At 42.7% G+C, this 19,310-nt stretch overlaps 1 protein-coding gene across 1 annotated transcript in view; it reads left to right on the forward strand.

Annotated features, from left to right (window-relative positions):
- Positions 1-19,310, forward strand: part of LOC126188231 (inhibitory POU protein-like) — a 488,073-nt gene that overhangs the window by 275,389 nt on the left and 193,374 nt on the right. The window lies entirely within an intron of this gene.

The raw sequence follows: 19,310 nt of genomic DNA on the forward strand, positions 1-19,310 counted from the left end.
AAGTACTGCACCAAGCACGACATTTAACTTCACTTAATCTTTTCTGCTAACTCTACGCGCAGCATATCTCATAGACAGTATCCACAAATTCCGCTGAATGTACCTACGCAAATACATCATTTTACGACACACAATTAAATACATATGACGTCACAAACACTGAGATGCGTGAAAAAATATCGCATAATGCATGAAAATTCATTGATTCTCTACTACTGACAAGGAGAATTCCCCAGCGGTGCGATCGACCTTACCTATACGGTGATGTAGGTTAAGATCCCTGGTATCACACACTGCAGCCATTCACCCTGGTGGGCCCACGTTTGCGTGTAACTGACGCCAAAAAATTCGTAATTTTGTGTGATACTCAATAACATTAAACAAGCTATATCATATAATCTGGTTACGCGGTATAATGGACAGAATCTCAGTTTCATATGCGGGAGGTTGTGGGTTTAGAATCTCGTCAGGTGTAAAAGTATTTTTTTTAATTTTAAAATCTTTACCGAAATTAATTCAGTCATTATTTTTATTCAATTAATTGGTTTAAATTTTTAATTTTTACAATTTTATTCCTATGCCACCTCATTTTAATTACCGTATGAACTTTTTTCATTTGTTTCTTTTTTCTTTATGTTATTCTTTTTCCAGACGGAATTTTTTAAAATATTAATTTAGTTATATTTATCTATTATAATAAATATTCAACTATTTGAAAATTTCGATAAATGAGTTAAAAATCGAAATAGTCTATTTTGTGTAATTGTGTGAAAAATGTATTTTTGTTACCAGGTGTGTAATTTTTTTGCATGGAAATCGTCGTACAAACACTCAAAACTTTACCTAAATACGTACTGCACTATGGACAAAATAACGCGGATGAAAATTTAAATGAAAGACTGGTTTATAAGTAAAACGAAATTCAAGCAAAACAAGAAATAGTTACAATGAACATAATAATGTGGACGAAAAAACAGGGTGATAAAACAAAATAAATGGAATAGAAATGAACACATAAAATTAATTAAAAACACATGAACAAATATTTCAATGAGGAGGAAGAATGACAAGAGGAAAATTGGGAGCAAATGAAGAAGCCGATATTACGATTAAAATTGTGTGGCTAAGGAATGGAATCAAAAAATTACGTTTAAATCAATTAATTTAATATAAATGATTATCAAAGTCATTTCGATAAAGATTAAAAAATAAAAAAAATTGCTACAGTTGACAAGATTCGAACACACAACCTCCTACATGTAAAGGCTGTTATCCTATCCATTACACCACGCAATCAACCTACATAAGGAACTTTTTCAACGCTGTTGATATCACACAAAATTCCGAATATTTTTTTCGTCAGTTACTCGACCTGGCTCACCAGGGCGAGTGACTTCACTGTGTGATGCATGGAATCATAAGGTACATCACCGTACAGATAGTTTCAAAAAGTCGTTCGCACAGCTGGGTGTCTCTCCTTGTAAGGCACTCCTACTGTCTAGTCAACTTAAGGAAATCTCTGACAGCTGGCAGCGCTTTTGACAGCTTCCAACTACGAAGCGCAAACGGCTGTAGGCGACAACAATAGCCGTGTATAGAAGAAGAGACGTCTATAAAGAGGCGTTGCTATGGAGATGTTTACTATATCGCGTTGTGAACACGCAGTGCATCTGTACTTATACGTATGTACATTATGTATTGTTCTTTGTACGACTGTTTCATAATTTCAAAAGTGTTTCCAAGAACGTACGGAAAGAAAATTTTTTCGATATTACGCTACACTCACTGTTCATCTTCTCTTCCGTTTCTAATAGAAAATTGGCAAAATGAATAAAGGGGCAGTGGCAGGTTTCTCAGCAAGTATGATTATAAATGACTAACTGCATAGCGTCGGAAGTTCCATGAACCTTTCATAGATGGTGATGTGTACAGAAAAGTCGCAACGCTAGAAAAAATATAGCAAATGCAAAGGATTGACGCCTTGTGTGAGGATTGGCAGTTGACCCTCAACATAAATGTTAGGTACAGCCCACAAATACGCAAGGAAATTCATTATTGTATGATTAGACAATTCAGGAATAATCACAGGAAGTAGTTATAAGGGTAAAATGTCTAGGGTATGCATGCTGAGCGATTTAAAGTGGAAATACTACATAAAACTAGTAACAGTTAAGGCAGAACCAGACAGATTCGTCGGAAGAACCCTCAGGAAGTTTTGTTCACAAACAAAAGAAGCACCTTGTAAAAACTTTGTTCGATCAATACTTCAATGTTGTTCATCAGAGGAGAAAAGCAGCGCGTTTCATTACAGGTCCATTTAGTAAGCGTTAAAGAGTCACCGAAATTCCTGGGAAGTCCAGTGGCAGACCCTACGAAAGAGGCATTTTGCATCTCGACACTGATTGCTATTAAAGTTCCGTGAAAGTACGTTGCTAGAGGAGTCAACACATTGCTTTCTCGTATACGCGTATTTCGCGAAAAGACCGTGAAGATAAAGTTATAGAGATTAGAGCTCACACGCTGCATTACTAACAATCCTTCTTCCACTGGACCATTCACGACTGGAACAGAAAATGGGGTAAGTGGCAGCGGAATAAAGTTCCCTCCGCCACACACAAGAAGGTGGCTTGCAAAGTACAGGTGTCTGTAAATTTCTCATTAATACATACAGCACAGGTGAACAGAACACCCCATGTAATAAAACATACACTTTGTTCGTTCTTATTTTACAGGAGATACTCGAAGTAGCAACAACCGACAGGTGCTGAAGCCAAAAACTGCTGGTCAATATGTAGCCCAAATATTTTATAACATTCAAGATGTTTGGCACTGCAGCAATGAAGCTGCTGATGAAAAGGAAAGGGAGTAAAGAGATTTGGGTTTAGCTTTGCGACGACAACCAATTCATTAAACACGGAGAAAAACCTGGGGTAAGACTGGTATGAATATAGAAATGGGTCGTGTTATTTTTAGAGGAATCATCCCGGCATTAGCATCAGTCGATTTAGGGAAAAAACCCTAAATCAGTATAGTCGGAGTTGTATTTCATGATCTTCTCAACCAAATGCAAGTCCAGGGTCTCAATCAGCGCATCACTTCCGTAGGTGGGTGTTTTTGTTTCGTTTTATGTCAAGGCGGTAAGATCGTTTGATGTGATGCTCATGAAAGGTTCCCAAACGAAGGAGTCAAAGAGTAACGAATCACCTAATCGTGGTGGCCGACATAGAGTGGACCAACGTCATTAATATTTTGAGAGGGTACCCACTATGTGAGAATCGTCAAAATGCTCATCCAAGGGAGAAGGATGGGCACCACAGTAGCCTTTTGCTACCCTACACATGAAATAACTGTGTGCAAGTTCGTAAAAACCCCGTAAAACTTCATGATCGCAAGGCTTGCAACAGAAATGTGTGTCTTTCCATGCTTCCAGAACGGTCATACCTTGCCATACCCACTGCTACCTGACAGAGTTGAAACACGGCATTTCCTGTCCACCGGGTTTGTCTTTATTCCCACTTTAATGTTGACACACATTTTCAGACTATCTACTAATAAGGTGACTCAGCAGCACCTACAGCTCGGTTTTGTGCAGACCGCAACGCCTTTAAAAACCACTTGCAAGGATTTCTTAGTCTCTCGCTTGCTATGTGCAAACTGGTAGTCCTACAGAAACAACCCTTTTGTAGAACATTTAGTGCAGTTGAATTTTTTACTGGTATACATTTTCGCTGGAGGCCGCAGTTCTCAAGTTATTCAACATTTGAAGATCACTTTTGTGCGTTTTCTTGTATAATTCGAAACTACGGCCTCTAGTAAAAACGTATCACAGTGCAAAATTTAACTACATTAAATTTCCTACAAAAAGGTCCTGGTCATTCATTCTGTGGGACTAATAAATTGTACGTAGTGGGCGAGAGACTATGAAAATCTTGTATGTAGTACTTGAGGTTGCATAAAACCCAGTGGTAGGGGAATATGAATCATCCATTATATGGGAAGAATAGAAAAACGGTTTTAATTTTCCAGGAACATTGCTTTCCGAACATGTAAGATAATGTGTGCGATTCTCTCACAAACACTGGCAAATGAATCACTGATATTTACTGCGTCCGCTAGCAATCATTGACGCTGACCACTTTTAGAGTAATTGAACTGTGTTTATAATCGCTCTTTGACACAGCAGGTATTAATGGAGAGCAGGATACAAGTTCTCTTTCGTGAAGGACTGAGGACAATGGTTCCAGTTCAAACAATCATCTGCCCAGCACTCGTTACACGTCGTAGAATTTACTTTAAAAGTAAGGTTTCATTAGGTCGAATTAGTATTTTTTGCATAATATAAGTGAATGCATTATTATGAAATGTGACAGCTAGTTATTACATATGCAAAAAGCATAGACTTAAGTAAAGAGCCACATCAAGTTACAAACTGGACACAGTGACCGCGCAGCCTAAGAAAAAAACTGTGTCAGTTCTACTGTTAAGACAATGCACAACGTTTCTTGTTATCTACAGAGCTACTTCCACGGACAACCGTTTTATTAATCTCGGGTTTCCGTCATAACATTTCGTGAAACCTAGCACAAGAACACTGTAATCGTCCCACCTTGGTTGTTGCTTAATTAACAAGTATTTACTTTATGACGTTTTCGACAATTTCGGCCTTGCAAGCCATTCTGAAGTGCTACAGGTGCCAACAACATGTCGTAGTTCAGCGTCGATGTCGACATCTGAGTCGGCATCTATGACACACCATCTCACATTCACAAAGTGAATCTGCGAAAGAAATGCTACACTTGGCTTCCTCTGTTTGCTTGGTCATTGAAATGACACTGACTCAGAATAGCAATAATCCTCGGTTTGACTGTTTAAAGCACAACACATTATTAGTTACATAGCCTCCTGTCTCATTCTACCCCCTCCCCCTCCACATCAAACCCGTCATTCATGATAGATTGTTGTGCTTGAGGCATGAGTTATACACACACATCAAAAAAGTTTTGCATCGCCCAGGTTCTCAGAACTAATGAAGATAGACGTTGACTGTGGATATTGTACCACAGACACAGTCCCTTTGACTGTTCAGAGATGTCACTAGACCCGCCCAAAGATGGAAACAACCATGCATGAGCAGTGTCTGTTAGACGATGGGAGTCCGACAGCAGATCAGTTCCAGTCATTCCGCCAGGAAGGAGGTACACGGCTCGTGTTGTCTGTAGTTCAGCCATACCTAGAAAGTCAATACCGACGTTCGATCGCGTTCGCATTGTTACTTTGTGCCAGGAAGGTCTACTAACAAGGGAAGTGTCCAGGCGTCTCCGAGTAAAGCAAAGCGATGTTGCTCGGACATGGAGGAGATACAGAGAGACAGGCACTGTCGACGACATGCATCGCTCAGGCCGCCCCGTGGATGACCGCTACCTATGGATTATGGCTCGGAGGAACCCTGACAACAACGCCACCATGTTGAATAATGCTTTCCGTTCAGCCACAGGATGTCGTGTTACGACTCAAACTGTGCCCAATAGGCTGCATGATGCGCAACTTCACTCCTTCACTCCCGGCGTCCATGGCGCTCCCGACGTCCATGGCGAGGTCCATCTTTGCAACCGCGACATCATGCAGCGCGGTAGAGGTGGGCCCAACAACATGCGGAAGGACCGCTCAAGGTTGGCATCACGTTCTCTTCACCGATTAGTTTCGTTTATGCCTCTAACCAGACGATTGTCGTGTTTGGAGGCAAGCCGGTCAGGCTGAACGGGTTAGACAAACTGTCCAGCGAGTGCAGTAAGGTCGAGGTTCCCTGATGTTTTGGGGTGGAATTATATGGGGCCGACGTACGCCGCTGGTGGTCATGCAAGGCACCGTAACAGCTGTACGATACGTGAATACCATCCTCCTACCGATAGTGCAACCGTATCGGCAGCATATTTGCAAGGCATGCGTCTTCATGGACGACAATTCGCGGCCCAATCGTGCACATCTTGTGAATGACTTCCTTCAGGAAAACGACATCGTTCGACAAGCGTAGCCAGCGTGTTTTCCAGACATGAACCATATCGAACATGACTGGGATAAATTGAAAAGGGCTGTTTATGGCCGTCGGGACCCACCAACCACTCTGACGGATCTACGCCGAATCGCCGTTGAGTAGTAGGGCAATCTCGATCAACAGTGCCTTGCTGAACTTGTGGATAGTATGCCACGACGAATACAGTCATGCATCAATGCAACAGGACGTGCTACTGGGTATTAGAGGTACCTGTGTGTACAGCAATCTGGACCATCACCTCTGTAGGTCTTGCTGTATGTTGGTACAACATGCAATGTGTGGTTTTCGTGAGCAATAAAAAGGGCGGAAAAGATGTTTATGTTGATCTCTATTCCAATTTTCTGTACAAGTTCCGGAACTCTCGGAACCGAGGTGATGCAAAACTTTTTTTTATGTGTGTATATTGAATATCATTGATCGTTGTTACATGTGAGCTATAGTGCTATTCCTCTTATTTTACATTATTTTTTTTAAAAAACTAAGTTTTCCCAATTTTCAATTAAACCGTTATGTTCTTAAGAATTTTAAATTTTAAAGTTTCATTCAATGTTATCTTATTAAATAGACAGTTGTTAATGTTTAATTCACAATGATTCCCCAAATCAAAAGTTATACATTCCCTTATAAGAAAAGCGTCTACATAAGCAAAACAATACATCAGTCCGTAATTACACCGGCAATTTACATTATACGAAGTCATTTTAATTTATTTTCAGATAAAAAAATCATCAATTTACATGTGTTCAACATGGCAGTATGCGGAAACATTTACATCTACGTCACATCAACAACATACAACTACTACTTCGTACAGATAACAAAAAGATGATATACGTATCATAGAAATTCCTTTACTTAACAAATAAGTTACTTATCGGTATTCATTTGTTTGAAATTATTGTAAAAGTTTATGATTAACAGTATAAATTCAATAAGTTCAAACTTAAATAAAATAGAATAACGAAATTTCTAAATAATCGATTATACAGGGTGAGGCAGTGAAACGGCACGATTTTGTAAAACCACCAAAGATTTATTTACAAGTAAAATCATAATAGTTGAACATGGATCTCAAGTACAAGAGTGGAAATTAAAGATTTAACTTAAAAACAATCATTTTTTAAATATGGTGTCAGTGAGGTGTCGTCCTTGGTTTTGCACACATTGTCTAAGCCTGAGATGAAATTGTCCCATGACGTTTCGTAGCATCTGTACTGGAATGTTGTTAATTTCCTGTCGAATTCGCTCCTTCAGGTCTTCTTTTGTTCTTGGTGGATTTTCCTGGAAGACTTTGCACTTGAGGTAGCCCCAAAGAAAAAAGTCTGGTGCCGTCAGATCTGGTGAATGGGCAGGCCAGGGGAAATCGCCATTCCTGCTGATTAGACGTCGTGGAAATGCAAGTCTGAGCAATTCCATTGAGACATTAGCAGTATGGCTTGTTGCACCATCTTGCTGGAAGAGTGTTTCAGCATCTGGATCATGTCGATCAATTCCAGGCAGACCAAAAATGGTCAACATGTCAGCATAACGTCCAGAGTTTACCGTCACTGTGTTGCCATCTTCATCTTCAAAAAAATAAAGCCACACGATTCCACGAGATGACATTGCGCACCAGACTGTTACTTTTTCAGAATGGAGAGGTTTTTAATGAAAATCGTGCGGGTTATCTGAGGACCAATATCTGAAGTTTTGCTTATTTACGTACCCACTAAGATGAAAGTAGGCTTCATCACTCATCCATAAGTTATGCACTCTTTCTTCATTTCGTTCAATAACGTTAAGCATTGACTGGCAAAAGCGTATACGGTTATTGTAGTCATTACGTTTAAGGGCTTGCACTACCTGAATTTTGTATGGATGATAGTGAAGGTCACTCTTCAAAATCCGTCTTACTGATCGATTGCTGAGACTAAGTTCTGCGCTGTGCCGTCTCGCGGATTTTCGCGGACTTCGTCCCAACGCTTCGCGCACACGATGTTCTCGGGTGTCCGGATTGTTTTTGTGCTGCCGCCTCTTTTCTTTGTTGTGCTAGCAGTAGCTTCAAAGGTTTTAACCCAAAGGAGAATGGCTTTCCTTGATGGCACGGGAGCCCGTGGCGGCAGGTTGAATTCACGACGAAAGGCGCGTTGAGGACCAACCACACTATCCGCGTTTTTGTAATATGCCTTTACGGCATATGCACGTTGCGCACTCGACCAACGCTCCATGGCTACTGAAACTTCCACCACTCTAGACGCCCAAGGTCACTTCCCCCACTCTCGCAACCCCCCTCCGCGCCCGACAACCACTATCGAAATCGTGCCGTTTCACTGCCTCACCCTGTACGAAAAAGTTAAGTTTTTTGAAAAATAATTAAAGTAATATTATTTATGTCAGACTCATCATTTGAACACGTTTTGTATATAAGTGTACAACAATATTTTATTGATGTCGTTAAAACTATATTAAATGTGAAATTATAATATTTAACATGTTTGTATCATGTAATAAATTAATTAAGTGTATCAAGTAGTCCACTTCCTTAACTACACTCCTTGAAATGGAAAAAAGAACACATTGACACCGGTGTGTCAGACCCACCATACTTGCTCCGGACACTGCGAGAGGGCTGTACAAGCAATGATCACACGCACGGCACAGCGGACACACCAGGAACCGCGGTGTTGGCCGTCGAATGGCGCTAGCTGCGCAGCATTTGTGCACCGCCGCCGTCAGTGTCAGCCAGTTTGCCGTGGCATACGGAGCTCCATCGCAGTCTTTAACACTGGTAGCATGCCGCGACAGCGTGGACGTGAACCGTATGTGCAGTTGACGGACTTTGAGCGAGGGCGTATAGTGGGCATGCGGGAGGCCGGGTGGACGTACCGCCGAATTGCTCAACACGTGGGGCGTGAGGTCTCCACAGTACATCGATGTTGTCGCCAGTGGTCGGCGGAAGGTGCACGTGCCCGTCGACCTGGGACCGGACCGCAGCGACGCACGGATGCACGCCAAGACCGTAGGATCCTACGCAGTGCCGTAGGGGACCGCACCGCCACTTCCCAGCAAATTAGGGACACTGTTGCTCCTGGGGTATCGGCGAGGACCATTCGCAACCGTCTCCATGAAGCTGGGCTACGGTCCCGCACACCGTTAGGCCGTCTTCCGCTCACGCCCCAACATCGTGCAGCCCGCCTCCAGTGGTGTCGCGACAGGCGTGAATGGAGGGACGAATGGAGACGTGTCGTCTTCAGCGATGAGAGTCGCTTCTGCCTTGGTGCCAATGATGGTCGTATGCGTGTTTGGCGCCGTGCAGGTGAGCGCCACAATCAGGACTGCATACGACCGAGGCACACAGGGCCAACACCCGGCATCATGGTGTGGGGAGCGATCTCCTACACTGGCCGTACACCACTGGTGATCGTCGAGGGGACACTGAATAGTGCACGGTACATCCAAACCGTCATCGACCCCATCGTTCTACCATTCCTAGACCGGAAAGGGAACTTGCTGTTCCAAAAGGACAATGCACGTCCGCATGTATCCCGTGCCACCCAACGTGCTCTAGAAGGTGTAAGTCAACTACCCTGGCCAGCAAGATCTCCGGATCTGTCCCCCATTGAGCATGTTTGGGACTGGATGAAGCGTCGTCTCACGCGGTCTGCACGTCCAGCACGAACGCTGGTCCAACTGAGGCGCCAGGTGGAAATGGCATGGCAAGCCGTTCCACAGGACTACATCCAGCATCTCTACGATCGTCTCCATGGGAGAATAGCAGCCTGCATTGCTGCGAAAGGTGGATATACACTGTACTAGTGCCGACATTGTGCATGCTCTGTTGCCTGTGTCTATGTGCCTGTGGTTCTGTCAGTGTGATCATGTGATGTATCTGACCCCAGGAATGTGTCAATAAAGTTTTCCCTTCCTGGGACAATGAATTCACGGTGTTCTTATTTCAGTTTCCAGGAGTGTATATCGACATGTCCAATGTGTAGCCGAAGATGAGCTATTGACCCATCACATTAAAACATTGAATACGAGGTTGGATTGGGGAAGAAAACTGGCAGCACGAACAATCCTGGTATTCGCTTTAAACGATTTAGGAAACCAAAGAATATGTTAATCAGGATGTCTGGACAGGAATTCGAACTGCCACTTTCTCGAATAAGAGTCTGCCGTGTTACCAAAACCATTTCACGTGTTTCTTATTGATGATAATAGTGCTAATGGGAGCGGATATTGGTTTTCTGACAACGTTATTTAGCTTTCGTTAATTTAAGACTGCAGTTTTTCAAGAGTATTTCGGAGACGATATTAGAAGGAGGCGAATTCGCGTCCTTCTCAAAAATGAACTGTTATATCAATGTGTTATAGAATGACGACAAGTAGGATGTTATGAGAGCGTCTAGCTGTAGCCTTTTCACGCTTTGCCTAAATCTCTTCAATCACACTGATAAGCCTATTGGAATAGTTATGGTCGACTTTAACGCTACTTTTTTAGAATTCGAGCATATGCTCAGACCGTAACGACTTCGTTATCGACAGGACGTCAAACACTGCTCTTCTTTCCTTCTTTTTAGAAACAATGACTATGGTCTAATAAACAGCTGGTCACTGACACGTCCGAAATGTTGTTTTATGAGATTATTTGTTGGTTTTCTCAACATTCTCATGATTAGCAAGGAACGGCGACACTGAAGAAATTCTTCGGAGGACACTTCCATGTAAGAACCCCAACACAGTACCCGTGTAACTTGTTTTTTCTTGGCTTTCGGCATTTAATGGTCATTTAGCCAGCTACAAGGTAAATAACGAACATAAAATAAAAAAACATAAACTGATGACTTATATGATAATGTATAGAAGTAAGTTAAACAAGGTCCTTTTAAGCTTACAATTGATTTATATGTATTTAAAATATTGAACAATATGTTTTGATGATTTAAATGAAAAAATTGAGGAACAATATAACAATATTAACGCTTAACAATGGTATTATTAAACAAATATAAATACACAAATACATGTTAACAAAGGCTATTGCTATACTGTGTAAAATTTTACATGTAGTTGGACTGCAATAGTTGTTCTGTTACCACAAATTTAAGAAATATAGCGAAAATAAATAGAAACAATACCGATACAAATGTTCTAGGTCTAAGATGAAATAACTGTAGATGTAAAATAGATATTAACAAGAAAAGACTGTTGACATATTCCCAGTGATGCGTTATTACTACAAAGGTATCTACGAAGCTTGTCAGATTTTTAAAAGCTCCTTATTAAGTGAGGGATTACGGAAATAAAGCAGAATGGCAGCTCTTCTGGGGAGAACCTACCTTCAGATAATGTATTTGGTGCTAAAACAACTGTCTTTTCCTCTCGCATTTCGCACGTGAAAAGATAATGCCACTGATGCTGCTTCCTGTCATATTTCTTCAATCACAGAACAGAGTTGCATTCATTGCAGTGTGGAGAATGTCCATTGGAAAACTTTCATGGTTGAATCTAATGCTGTATTAGTGGATATTAGCCGCCTGGGTAGACGAATATCGTGAAACACGGGTATACATGGAGTAATAGGCTGAATATACACATAATATATTCCCCTGGATAAGTCAGATGCTTTCCAGCACTTTTACCATTTTTGAAAGGCATTATGTGTACCCAAAGCATACAATTCAGAGGGTGAAAGCTTCGATCGAAGTTCTGGGTTTTGTGGCTGCTTGAACAAGACAACGATTTCTCTTTAACGAAAAGTGTTGCTGGGAGTTTTAACACACAGAAATTCTAACATTTGGCTTTAAATTTCACATTGGATGCACTGCCAAATGATTGCTAAGATGAGGTTGCTTGTTTTGGAACTTCACTTCTTATGCTCTAGTGATTTCAAAACTGACATCGTATCGGATGGAATGAAGACCCTGGCACTTGAAGGGATCTAACTTATTTTAGGGTATGCTTCCACAGAAAATAGCGAAGTTTCTTTCGACAATTTAAACATCTTGAAGACTTGTGTTTATGAACAGAGAAACACGTCCTACAGTTTCTCCCTCCAATGAATTAGAACCACCGGTATATACGTAATTAGTTGATGCATAAGTTCGTAGCGTGTTTCCGTAAATTTAATAAATACAACAGATACACATAACAGAGACTTAAGTCATCAATAACATATTCTCCTTCGCTGTTTACAACAGTCTGCCAACCCTGGGGTAACTTTTTGATTCCGCTACAGTAGAAATCACGTGGTTTTGCGGCGAAGAACTCGTCGATCCATGTCCGGAGAACATTGTTGTCCGGAAAGGAAATTCCTCAAAGGTTGTTCGATAGAGAACGGAAAAGGTGAAAATCTGAGGGCGTAATGTCAGGTGAATAAGGTGGATGCGAAATCACTTCCCAACCCAGCTCCTGTATAGTGTTATTGTCAGACATGCAGAATGTGAGCGTGTATTATCGTGGAGTGGTATATTGGTCGTTTAGCATGGATGAGATTTCACCACGTTTCAGTTGTTGACAACAAATGTTAGCAGTGATGGTTACACCTTGGGGAAGAAATTCGTAATATGCCATCACCGTCACTGCTCCACCAGATGCATAACATTACCTTTTGTGTATGCACGTTCGTTTCTGTACGGGAAATGGCTGCTTTGTTTGGGCCCAGCCATTTCAACCATTGGATTGTTTTCCTCATGTTAGCATGAAGAAACGATTACCAGTCAGCAGTAACGACACAGAACAAAAATAATCGAACCAATTGATGACGAGCATGCAGGGATGTACATATGGCCACCTGCTGATTTTTGCGATTTTGGCTTAGAGCATGCGGAACCCAATCATAATATTTTTGAACGTCCCCCACTGCACGCGAATGTACCACAATGATGGAATGATCACAGTTAATCACTGTTGCCAGTTTTCGAGGACACTGACATCGATCTTTGTGTGTTAATGCGTTTAGACGATCACCACCAAACACCGAAAGTCTACCTGAACGTGGAGAGCCACTAATGTCAAAACGATTCTCCTCATACCATGATCTGTATGGTTCAAAATGGTTCAAATTGCTCTGTGAGCACTATGGGACTTAACATCTGAGGTCATCAGTCTCCTAGAACTTAGAACTACTTAAACCTAACTAACCTAAGGACAACACACACATCCATGCCCGAGGCAGGATTCGAACCGCGCGACCGTAGCGGTCGCGCGGTTCCAGACTGAAGCGCCTAGAACCTCTCGGCCACACCGGCTTGTCATGATCTGTACAGTGGTATTACCCCATAAAATACGCAAATTTTTCTGTCGTCCGCTTCCATCACACCTGTATTGAACTCAAAAAGATATATCGAAGCCACGCGGATTGAGATGCCACGTCACGGATTGCGCGGCCTCTCCCTCTGACGTGTGTGTGTGTGTGTGTGTGTGTGTGTGTGTGTGTGTGTGTGTTGTTCTTAGCATAAGTTAGTTCAAGTAGTGTGTAAGTCTAGGGACCGGCGGTCTCAGCAGTTTGGTCCCTTAGAAATTCACACACATTTGAACATTTTTTTGATATGTCGGAAATGTTCCGATATATCCAACTGGCACTTGATTTTCTAGCGTTCATAGCTCCACTCACTATTTCCATGGGCCTATGACAAAGCGACAATTTGTAAACTCAAATAACAATAACTACAAAAAAATTACAATCGATAAATAAACTGATAGCAACCGGAATACCAACATGCCAAACAAAAATGCTACGAACTTATGCATGAACCTAATTCAAATAGTACGACCGTTTCTAGTATACTTGGCGCATTACATTACGATAGAAGAGTGGATTCTCTGCTAGTAATGTGCCGCCTAGATGCATATGCACGCCATGGGAGAGCACTGATAATTGTGCGTAAGGACTGGAAACAAACCTGTGCTCAGAATTTTTATTGACAGGTGACCCCAGAGTTCCACTGCTACTCATCATATTTCGGTACCGCTGTAACTTGAAATGGCTCATTTTTCTAAGTGGGAACCTCAACTGTCAAACAATGTAACCCGGGACTAAGTGATCGCGCGCCGAGTGTCGGCGGACTGCGGTCGGACCGCAAGCCTCAGAGCCTGACCGTCCGTCATCAGGCCAAATGGTGCGGCCCAGTCGGGCTGGAAGGCGTCATGTGTCACGGGGCGCTCGCTGCGCCGCGGCGCGGCTCCTCGCACAATTACTCTAATTGCCGTCGCGGGCCTCGGTGGACAATTAAGGCGGCGCTGCGGCCACGGCGCCGACGCGCCAATCCCACAAATTGCCTACACACGGCTCTCTGCTGCTCTGGGCGCGGGATCGTCTCTCACAAGCCTCGCAGCGAGCTAACACATCCCGCAGGGTCCTGCTCACTTCCCCACCCTCAAAGACGAATTCACTGTAAAATTATAAAACCACTGCGTGAAGTGACTCCAACAGCCACTCGTGTTATAGGCATGATCCCTCTGTTAACGAGACTAATATTACAAACATTATACAGCCCTCTGAAGGACGTTGATATCCGATTCGTCTGATTGGGGAGAAATCACTTGTACAGTTCCACGAGACGTAATCTTAGATCCACTACCGTATCTCGTATAAACTGGCGGAAAAAGAAATCGCAACACCAAGGAATCGTACGACATAAACCAAAGATGATAAGCGTATTTCTGCATCTGAAAGATGTCGTATATTCCAATTTCGCGCAGGTCGCATAAAAGTGGAGACAGTAGCGCTACTAGGACGCAAATCAGATTTGCTTTAAGTATTCGCTGCGTTAGTTACCTCTGAGACTGGACGTGGTGTGTCGATGGTAGTCAAGAATGCCTTTAAGACTACAAAGACGCCATTATCAACACCCCACAGAAGTCGTGTAATAGGGTTGCGAGAAAACGGATGTCCCTTCTGTAATATTGCAGAAAAACTTAGGAATGTAGCCACTGAACCTGGCAGCTGCTCGAGAATGTACGGTGGCAAGAAGATCGGGCTCTGGGTGGTCACGTGGTATTATCTAGAGGCAAGGCCAAAGTGCTCGGCGTATGGTTGGTTGGGTTGTTTTGGGGGGAAGACACCAAACAGCGAGGTCATCGGTCTCATCGGGTTAGGGAAGGACGGAGAAGGAAGTAGGCCGTGCCCTTTCGAAGGAACCATCCCGGCATTTGCCTGGACCGATTTAGGGAAATCACGGAAAACCTAAATCAGGATGGCCGGACACGGGATTGAACCGTCGTCCTCCCGAATGCGAGTCCAGCGTGCTAACCACTGCGCCACCTCCTTTTTTTTTTTTTTAATCTCATTTTGTTCGGTTTCGTTCGTTGCATCTGCTCAGGGCGGACGTCGTAAGACATCCATTTAAGTTCGTTGTTGATCGATTAACTCAGTTTTTTTTATTACAGAGGGCAGCTAACCCTCTGACCGAACACGCTGAGCTACCGTGCCGGCATCACTCGGCATATGGATCTGCCACTTCGTACTGTATCTACAGCAGCAATTTCAGCATCAGTTGTAACCACACAAAGAACTGTTATAAATCGGTTACTTCAAGGACAGATGTCCTATTGCGCGCATTCAACTGACCCCAAACCACCAACATTTGCGACTTAAATAGTGTCAAGAAAGAGCTCATTGAAGCGTGCGGTGGAGATCTGTTATGTTTTCTGGCGAAAGCTTGTTCTGCCTCGGTGTCAGTGATGCCGTGTGTTGCTTAGAAGGAGGCTAGTTAAGAAAGTGCAACCAACCCGACTGCGTGCTAGGCACACTGGACCTTCACGTCGAGTTATTCTCTAAGATGCGACTTCGTGTGATATCAGGAGTACTCTCGTGGATATCTCACAGACCCTGAATGCAAATCTGTTCGACATTCTGCTGATTCAACCTGTTGTGCTGCCACTCATGCACAGCACTCCAGGGAGTGATTTCCAACAGCATACCGCTCTCTCAAATACCACTTCTGTGACCCAACATATTACCTTGGCCTGCTCGACCACCAGATCAGTCTCCAGTTGAGCACATGTGGTTCATTATCACGCAACAACTCCAGCACAATCAGGGTTAGTTTGCATTGACCGACCAGGTGCAACTGGCATGAAACTCCATCCCACAAACTGGCATCCTGCATTTGTGCAACACACTGCACGCACGTTTGCATACTTGCATTCAAAATTCCGGACATTACATCGGTTTTTAATGTACCAGCATATCACATTTGCAATAGTTTATCTCGAGCGTACATTAATCTGTGATTTTGCAATGTTAATAACTTAAATATGCTACCTAACCAAATTTCGTTACTCTATATTATTTTTTGCTTTTGAGATATTTTCGTTCAGTGTATTATGCCCGTTTCAATCAGCAATGGCGTAAGGAATAATGTACTCGGGTAACTCATTTTTAACAAAGGAAGTTTTCAGTTCTTTGACACACGCTGTAAGAACCACCTTGTAGACATTTGTTTCAGGAGTCAGACAGTGTGATTGCTACTTCACGGTAGATTTAACCCCTCATGAGGTCTGTCTAAGTGATCCACTACGATTCGAAAAAGATAACGATGATTTTCTTTTTCTCGTCTCACCAGAGACCACCCTTCACTACCATGGGTTAAATTGTTCCCTGTTCTTTCTTGTTTCTGTATTAAGGTTAATAACTTACTCGTAATTCTCAAAGCTTGGTTAGTCACTGAAATTCTTATTTTAATATTCATTACACTTCTGTTGTCGTCTGTTACTTAACTGCCCAAGAACTGAAATTCCTAAGCTTGCGTTAGTTTCTTATTTCTTATCTTAATGTTTCGCCTTAATTGTCTAATCGATTTATGCATCACCATTACTTCAGTGTTTTTTGTGCTTACTTTTAGTTTGGGGTTGTCCAGTGGAACAGACAAGTTTTTTAACATATAACTGAGGCACTTTTCAAAATATGCTAAGAGTGCTACCATGAGTACTACACCATCATAAAATCGATTACTATGCAATTGCTTAACATTAATTTGGATCCCTTTATTTGTTTTGTACTTTCTACAAATAAGGTAAATAAATATGGACAGACAGGACAGCCTCATCGGATACCTCTTCTTATCATAGCCCCTTTCTCAGTGCCATTGATACTTGCTCCTGGTGTTTGTATGGACTGAGAAACCAACTTTTATCTGCCTATCCCAGTTTTATTCACTCTTCCGAATAGTATTTTCCAATCCGATCTATCAAAAGCCTTCTCTACATCAATGATGCATTTTACAGTTTCCTGAGCACCTCAATTTTTCTTTCCATGATCATTTGTAGTGTCATTGTAACTGCCTTCGTTTCTTTTCCTTTATTAAATTCTAATTGCGCTCCTCCTCTATCACGGTTAATCTTAGGTTTCAGTCTTTCCTTAACACTATTCGGTGGAATTCTTGAAGAATGCCTTAGTAATGTTAAGTTTCTGTAATATGAGCGGCCTTTTGGATTTCCTTTCTTATGTATGGCAATTGTTTTATTTTTTATTAATTCCACTAGTAATTTTCCATCCTCATATCAAACACAAGTAAATTTATACCGGTGTTCTTTCGCCTTTCATTGCGCTTATGCAGTCTGAATCTTCTCTCATCTTCTCCTTCACATAATTTTTCAATGTATTCTTAACACCTACCTGCATACCGCTGGAAGAGATAAAAGAAATGGTGCAGGCGTAATGGATTTTCAACATTGTGATGAGATTAAATTTTTATTTATGTATAAACTAGCTGAAATTTCCTGGCAGATTAAAACTGTGTGCCGGAACGAGACTCGAACTCGGCACCTTTGCCTTTCGCGGGCAAGTGCTCTACCAGCTGAGCTATCCAAGCACAACTCACGACCTCTCCTCATAGCTTTATTTCCGCCAGTACCTCGTCTCCTGCCTTCCAAACTGCACAGAAGCTCTCCTGCGAAACGTGCAGAACTAACACTCCTGGAAAAAGGATACTGTGGAGACATGGCTTTGCTACAGCGTGGCGAATGTTTTCAGAATGACAATCTCATTCCATATAAACTAGCTTTTTACCCTCAGCTTTATCCATGTACACATATGTCATATATATTACACAGATCTCCTACTCCCGCTCTCTCTGTCCATCATATCTTACATCTTCTCTCTGCGCAGCCTTCTTCGTCTATTCACATAATGCTAATAACGCATTCCAATACTACCTGCATAACATGCTAGTCTTGCAGGGCAGCCTTGATGTCTGGACTTACTAACCTTTCTGGCCCACCCCATGCCCGCCCCACTCTTACTGAACAGATAGACAAGAAAGCAAGTTAATACTGTATTGTCAACCAGTTCTGAGCTATGTTTAAAATTTCAGGTCTCTAACTCATCGGAAAGTTAGTTTGAAATTAATTGCAAAATTTGTAGCCAACAGTCAGACAGAAAAGAATAACCATGTACGTCCCACCTCTAGCCACCGAGCGAGGTAGCGCAGTGGCTAGCACACTGGACTCGCATTCGAGAGGACGACGTTTCAATCCCGCGCCCGGCCATCCTGATTTAGGTTTTCCGAGATTTCCCTAAATCACTCCAGGCAAATGCCGGGATGGTTCCTTCGAAAGGGCACGGCCGACTTCCTTTCCCCTAAACCGATGAGACCGATGACCTCGCTGTCTGGTCTCCTCCCAAACACAACCAACAACCAACCATCTAGCCACCTTGCAAAACGGTACTACGGACACTTTTCCATATTATCAGTTCTGACTATGAAAATTAAAATAACCACACAATACTGTCTTCCACACACACAAAAAAAATACTAGTGAAAAGGTTAGTCTGTGGTCCAGCTATTTCGATCGAACGCATCATAAAGGAAGTTTGTGTGTGTCGTGAGCATTAATCGGAAGATTTATGTGAGGAACGACTCAACGACACTGACAGTGAGAGTTGTGGTGGCGTGGCGCTCGCGACGCCTGCAGATCGCGGAGAAATCAGTCAGGAGGGAGTCGCTCGCGCGCCCGTGGAGACCGCATTAACTATTCAGCGGAGACACCTCTCGCCGGCTCTTGTGGCCTCGCGGCGCGCAGATTGCGCGTGGCGTGACGTCATAAGCCATTTCGCGGAGCCCGCATGCAACGCGGTCCGCTTTTAAAAAGTCCTGGGGCATCAAGCTCGCGTCCACTCGCCAGGCGCACCCAGGGAACGTGTACTCTGAGCTGACGAGTTTCCCTTCTGCACAAATTACCCTAAGCACGCCCCCTAACTTCCCTCCCCCCACCCATTCCCATAAGAGTGCCTCATCACCACGGACATTTCTTTGTATCGCTTTCGCTTTTTGGT

Source organism: Schistocerca cancellata, chromosome 5, assembly GCF_023864275.1.
Source record: "Schistocerca cancellata isolate TAMUIC-IGC-003103 chromosome 5, iqSchCanc2.1, whole genome shotgun sequence".
Classification (NCBI taxonomy): Eukaryota; Metazoa; Arthropoda; class Insecta; order Orthoptera; family Acrididae; genus Schistocerca; species Schistocerca cancellata.